Source organism: Cherax quadricarinatus, chromosome 76 (assembly GCF_038502225.1).
Source record: "Cherax quadricarinatus isolate ZL_2023a chromosome 76, ASM3850222v1, whole genome shotgun sequence".
In the NCBI taxonomy this organism is placed as follows: Eukaryota; Metazoa; Arthropoda; class Malacostraca; order Decapoda; family Parastacidae; genus Cherax; species Cherax quadricarinatus.
The window spans coordinates 1,187,902-1,195,401 of NC_091367.1; the positions used below are offsets into that span (position 1 = coordinate 1,187,902).

General features: G+C 43.7%; 1 protein-coding gene across 1 annotated transcript in view; it reads right to left on the reverse strand.

Moving 5' to 3' along the window:
- LOC128703604 (multiple PDZ domain protein) overlaps window positions 1–7,500 on the reverse strand; it is a 623,082-nt gene that overhangs the window by 54,172 nt on the left and 561,410 nt on the right. The gene's annotated exons all lie outside the window — the stretch shown is intronic.

Here is a 7,500-nt window from a genome sequence, read left to right on the forward strand (position 1 = left end):
AATCTTATGTATAAATCGTGTGAAAAAAGTAATGTTTTGCGACCCGGGTTTAGTTTGTGCGTGACCATAATAACTAAATAAAGATGGCTTACCTCTCCTTCCCCCTCAATTACTAAACACGAAATTGTTAGGCAAACACTGCCCTATTATCATATTATTCACGGAGAAGCTCTAAATCCGTAGGGGTCATGTAGCTAACACCAAGGGGTAATCAAGACTTGCAATATTTTTTTCACTCTTCGACAGCAGTAGGTTAATAAAGTTGTGGAGGGAGAAATTAAACACAAATACAGTATAACGGGATCCTTTATTGACTATGTTTCGCCCACACAGTGGGTTTTATCGTCACAAACCGACGCCTGATAAAGCCCACTGTGGGCGAAACGTTGTCAACGGATCGCATTATACAGCATTTGTGTTAAATTTTTCCATTGTGTGGGTATTTTATATCGTTTATTTGCAAAGTGGAGGAAGCTAGGTAGAGACCAGCACAGCAAAAGCTATGCAATAATGCTATACATACATCACCTAGGACATGTAATAGAAGTTTAGCCTAAACGTCGGCTTATAAATGGCCGGAGTGTTGCTGAGGCATGCTAGGGATTACTCAGTAATCTGAGAACTGGACCACGTCTGCAAACAGAAGTTGCAAGGCCCAAGAGCTGGAGCTTGACGCCATGGAAACTGAGAATTCGGGTAGTACAAAAACATATATAGAGGAGTAAGATTATTAATGTAATGTTTCACATAAAAAGTGAGAGATCTCTAATTTTCTGGTTGTTGAGGCCGTGGTTGTGGCGAGGCTAGTGCAAGATACTGGACCCCCAGTCCTTCAGTTTCTTCTTCTCTCCTTCATATTACTTCGTTCTCTCGCTCTACATCTCTTCCTCATCTCCCTCTAGCACTCGCTCTCCTTCCTACTGTCCCTCCTTCCTTACCTCACTTGCTTTTGTTCTCTCTCCTTCCTTCCTCCTCTCCCTCTGCCACTTATCCTTCCTTTCCCTTCTCTCTCCCTTTCTCTAAGCTCCTTCCTTCAATCCTCTGCGCCTCCTCCCTCCCTTCCCTCACACACACATCCAAAACTTCAACAACAAAAACTTCGAATTTCTATCCAACGAAGCCAAATTTCCGCTCAATTTTCACCACCAAGCAAATTGGATAAAGTCACTGAATAAAACTACAACAAAGGTCAAAGGTCACTGCTGAGAGTCACGGTAGATGCTGGCAGCAGCCTCTTCAAATTCTGCAACCCTTCTGCGTCCCTCACACTTTCCTAGCGAGGACGAACAGAAAGGAGTCTATGCATTTCTTTACATTTTTTTCCTGACTCTGTATATTCACCTAAATATGGATGGGGGGTCGAATCAAGGCTCCGTTTTTTCCTGACTGTATATTCACCCTGACTGTATACTCACCTAAATGTGGTTGAGGAGTCGAATCAAGGCTCCGGTGTAATTACCGCAATGTGTTTGTAGGGTTGTGTAAAAGAAATATGTGAGTTGGGAAGCGATGCAGTGTCACATTCGACAAGCTGATGGACTAGGCCATTGTTCAGTTCTCTTAGATGAAATTTCTGTAGATATCTTTGGCGATGTTCAACTCTCAAGATGACTAACCTCCCTTGATAGTAGCCGAAATGCTCTATACAACCATGGGCTGTCTGCGTGAAGTCAAGTGTCACCCAATCCTGTTTAAACAATATATCATGTGGAAATAAACTTTAAATCTGAATTTGAAAAAAGCACGATGTTTGAACAGTCGTCCCAGGGCAAGATTCACCACCCACTTGACGTCCAATATTGTGCAAGAAAGGTATAAAATACCGACAATATGAAAGTTTAGATATACGTGCAACATCTGCATATCTTTATTGTAGACGTTTCGCCATCCAGTGGCTTTATCAATACAGATTCTAGGACATAACTAGAAGGCAGTAGAACTATATACAAAAGATGAGGTAATCAGTCCCTCAGCCTTGGAGTTAGTGTTCACAGCACGATGCTGTGAACACTAACTCCAAGGCTGAGGGACTGATTACCTCATCTTTTGTATATAGTTCTACTGTCTTCTATTATGTCCTAGAATCTGTATTGATAAAGCCACTGGATGGCGAAACGTCTACAATAAAGATATGCAGATGTTGCACATGTGTCTAAACTTTCACGTCCAATATTGATAAGTGTGAATCAGCTGGTATCAATCAAGCAACTGCAAAGTGTATCTTCTCCCATTCTTATTCTTATCATTAGATATGCATCATAAGTAAGCCGTTTACATACATTAAGAACAGTAAAGGCCTTAATACGGATACCCTAAGGACTCCACTTGTTACCCGTTCCCATTCTCAAACGTTCCACCTGACAATGACCCTCGGTTTTATGTTCGTTAGGTATTCCTTGATCCACAAAAGTACTACTCTGTACCCCTGTTTGCTCCTCTGATTTTGGGATCAATCTCTGGTACCATTCTATTATAAAACTCCAACAGGCTCGTGAGGCACAACTTACTTTCCCTAAAGCCATTCAGTTTTTAATAAATTCTCTTCTTTAGGCGCTCAATCCACTCCTTCCTGGTTACTTTTGCCAATACTTTGGATAATATACACATCAGTGATGCTACTCTGTAACCCCTACTTGTCACTGCTTGAATATTGGGACCACATTTGCAGTTCTCCAGTGTGTACTCAACAATTTGTATTTTCGAGGATGAATCTCTGCTTTTCTACCAGACTCTTACACGATACTTCGACTTGTGTGTAGTCTTCGATACTCGTCTTGTAAGAATCTATAGTTCTTGACCTGCGACCTTCCCTACTTATTCCTAGAATCTTACTTGTAAACGACCTGTGGAAACTTAGTTACTGACCAAATGGGTTTGAGTACTTCAATGTACTTTAACAATATCGTAATCAAAGACAACTATTCAAAAAAGCACAACCAATGAGGGATAAGTTATATTCAGTCTACAAATCTACTGTTCTGACGGTAGTATTAGTTTGATAGTAATGCACATAAATGTTGTAGGTATACATTCTACATGAAATCTTCCTGCACTCAGTTGGGAGGTCCTCATTGTTCACTGCGTCTAATCCTAGCTAACGGCTTGATCAATCGCATTGCTGCTGCTAGCAGAACGCAGTCCATGGTGGGCGCCACAAACTCATCAGGAACTAACTTCAGCAACTTAACCAGTTCCCTCTAGGAACTTGATGAATGTAGATATAATCTAGCCCCACCTAAGACACCCGTGTATTATTTTAGAGAAAACTGGATAAATCAGTAGTGTGCTGCTGCTACATTATTCTATATTATAGTTCCACAGTAAGAACAAAAGCTAGGTATGTTTCCCTGTCATAGTGCTTTACATAACCTTCATCATGGCTAGGGGGGGGGAGTTGAGGAGGTTGGGGTTGGTGTGAAGGATGACATGAGGAGACGAAGGAATACCTTAAGCCCTCACTCCCTCCTCCTCCCCCCCCATCCTGCCCCCTCCCTCCTCCTCCCCCCATCCTGCCCCCTCCCTCCTCCTCCCCCCCAACCTGCCCCCTCCCTTGAAGGAGGGGGGTGTGACCCCGGAAGCTCAGCTGGGCAGAGGCAGCAGGTGATCTTCACTAATCACAACATAAAAGGTGAGGTGCACCTGCACCTCACCTGTTCCCTCCCTCTACTCCTCTTTTGTGCTCCTCCCTCCCATCCGCTAGTACTCCTCCCTCCCTCTGACAACTGCTATCCACATTACCAAGCCTTGTACTTACCTGTATAAGAAATTAGTAAGCCTTGTGATTACTGTTTGAATTTCCAAGTGACACCAGGTGTGTAAGGTGATACCAGGTGTGTAAGGCGATACCAGGTGTGTAAGGTGATACCAAGTGTATAAGGTGATACCAAGTGTGTAAGGCGATACCAGGTGTGTAAGGTGATACCAAGTGTATAAGGTGATACCAGGTGTGTAAGGCGATACCAGGTGTGTAAGGCGATACCAGGCATGTAAGGCGATACCAAGTGTATAAGGTGATACCAGGTGTGTAAGGCGATACCAGGTGTGTAAGGTGATACCAAGTGTATAAGGTGATACCAGGTGTGTAAGGTGATACCATGTGTGCAAGGTGATACCAAGTGTATAAGGTGATACCAGGTGTGTAAGGCGATACCAGGTATATAAGGTGATACCAAGTGTATAAGGTGATACTAGGTGTGTAAGGTGATACCAGGTGTGCAAAGTGATACCAGGTGTGTAAGGTGATACCAGGTGTGTAAGGTGATAAAGTGTATAAGGTGATACCAGGTGTGTAAGGTGATACCAGGTGCAAAGTGATACCAGGTGTGTAAGGTGATACCAGGTGTGTAAGGTGATACCAAGTGTATAAGGTGATACCAGGTGTGTAAGGTGAGACCAGGTGTGCAAGGTAATACCAGGTGTGTAAGGTAATACCAGGTGTGTAAGGTGATACCAGGTGTGTAAGGTGATACCAAGTGTATAAGGTGATACCAGGTGTGTAAGGTGATACCAGGTGTGTAAGGTGATACCAAGTGTATAAGGTGATACCAAGTGTATAAGGTGGTACCAGGTGTGTAAGGTGATAGGTGTGTAAGGTGATACCAAGTGTATAAGGTGATACAGGTGTGTAAGGTGATACCAGGTGTGTAAGGTGATACCAAGTGTATAAGGTGATACCAGGTGTGTAAGGTGATACCAAGTGTATAAGGTGATACCAGGTGTGTAAGGTGATACCAGGTGTGCAAGGTGATACCAGATGTGTAAGGTGATACCAGGTGTGGTGATATCAGGTGTGCAAGGTGATACCAGGTGTGTAAGGTGATACCAGGTGTGCAAGGTGATACCAGGTGTGTAAGGTGATACCAGGTGTACAAGACCCCAATGGAAATAAGTCAAGGACCCCAATGGAAATAAGTCAAGGACCCCAATGGAAATAAGTCAAGGACCCAATGGAAATAAGTCAAGGACCCAATGGAAATAAGTCAAGGACCCAATGGAAATAAGTCAAGGACCCCAATGGAAATAAGTCAAGGACCCAATGGAAATAAGTCAAGGACCTCAATGGAAATAAGTCAAGGACCCAATGGAAATAAGTCAAGGACCCCAATGGAAATAAGTCAAGGACCCCAATGGAAATAAGTCAAGGACCCAATGGAAATAAGTCAAGGACCCAATGGAAATTAGTCAAGGACCCCAATGGAAATAAGTCAAGGACCCCAATGGAAATAAGTCAAGGACCCCAATGGAAATAAGTCAAGGACCCCAATGGAAATAAGTCAAGGACCCCAATGGAAATAAGTCAAGGACCCAATGGAAATAAGTCAAGGACCCCAATGGAAATAAGTCAAGGACCCCAATGGAAATAAGTCAAGGACCCCAATGGAAATAAGTCAAGGACTCCAATGGAAGTCCAGGACCTCAATGAAAATGTCACTAACTTTTTTGTATTATCCTTGGCAATTTACACTATGTATGATAAGTGTACCTGCACAGAGCAGAGGAAGGAGAGTGCTGTGACTGCAGCAGTCGTACTGACCTCAGACAGTGTCAAGAACAGTGACGCTCATGCACAGGCACTTTCTGGAGACTCATTATTATGGCCATACAGCCCCCTGGGGAAGGGGTGGAGAATGGTAAGGCATTCAGACGCGATTCAATGGACTGAAGCATAAACTCAAGTACTTAGAATAGAGGCTCCACACCATCACCGAAGCTCCCTTGACGAGGCTCCCTGAACGAAAAACTTCCTTACAGAGGATGCCCTGATGTATGTGAGGAACTCTTGATCCAAGGAAGTGGGCCTAGCCTCCCCTTCTTTGAAATGTAACTCGCTGCTTCCCATTCCTCATGCGCTGTATGATCCTTGAGGGTTTAGCGCTCCCTCCATGATTATAATAGTAATTCTGACAGAAAAGTTACCTTCATTCTCGTCTCTACCTGCAGGTCACTTGGCCACAACTTCCATTATTTTCCTTTATTACTCGAGAACGCCTTATTTAATCAGTGTAAAATTTTCAACGCTGGTGCACTGTATCTAGGGCAAGATTCACAGGACTATTTCCATGCGTGAGTGCCCTATGAGCAATTTTACAGATTTTGCTTGCATGTGATACAAACAACTTTAGAGTTGACCATCAACCATTCATCAGTCTGTCGTTAACACATGAAGCATTAGGAGATTTATGGAGGTAAAATGCTGCTCCAGTACTCCATTCGTCCACCGGAGTGGAATTATGATGACTGACGTCGTCGGGAAGGGAGGAGTGGATGAGCTTCTAATCCTGGCCTCTTGAAATGCATTATCAGGTCCTGGGAGTTCCCAAACTCCCAGGCGGGACTGGGAGAGCAATGACGGATGCTGTAGACAAAGCCACCGAGTGGAACCCACTGGAGATTGTCCTGAAGGTGGAATTTTTCACTCTCCATGGGTCCTTTCACTAAGCCTGAAACTACATTTCTTAAGCTGTTTCAACAGCAGGTCGGTCCGTCACCCATCAATCATCTTTAGCGGTTGTTGGATTCCAGGAACCAACAGCTCAGTGAGTAGATGAGGTCATTAAGCTCACGAAGGATGAGTTGGAGAGATGTTGATCATCAGGAGCTGCTAGAGATCACACTCATTTTCCTGGGCAGCGTCCAGGATCGAAGAATTAGGTTCTGTGTTCCTGAAGAACAGCGAAGAGGTCGCTAGATGGTAAAAGATGTCTGCTAATTCAAATTTTGTTTATTCAGAGCTCAATTCAAGATGTCGGCAGGAGTTTTACGATTCATGGGGTCTAATCCCAAATTTTCCTTGGTTTATTTAGCTACAGATAAGTTGCAATTTCCTTGCAGCACACTACCTCAGCGTCTTACAAAAAACATGACTTACAACAACGTGAACTCTTCTAGGCTCGCCTAACCTACAGGCATGACCTACTTACACTAGTGGATTTGACCTATGGTGACTCCGCCGCCGCCTGCTACTGCTCACCTGACTGCGGTATATAAGCCACTTCTCCGACCATATGCTGTATTTTTCTCAAGATTGATGGACTGAATACACTGACTCCAAGCTGAGCGACTGATTATACTCCTCCTGATCTTCCACTGTTCTTCTCTGTATTGGACTGAAGAAGCCACTGGCTAGAGAAACGTTTCCTCAATAAAGATTCCTAAATGTTGCACAAGTCTCTCATTCTTCAACTTAAAGGTTTTTTAAACCATTTACGTCACAAAGTAAATACTGCAAGAGCCACAGCAAAGAAATCTGTCGGTACTTTAGCGACAAAAGTGGCCCCCTTGCTCTTTTTGCACGACTTCGTGGCTCCTAAAGAGGAGATAATGAAAAGGAAGAAGGAAAACACTGACGAATATTACTAGTGCCTCAGGAGAGTAGTCGTCGGCCTTAACAAGGTAAGGACTATTTCCTTCTTATTTAGTGTCGTGCAGAATAACACACATCAACACTGATCTGACATCTGTTTCGTGGAGAACAACACCCAGCAACACTCACCTGACATC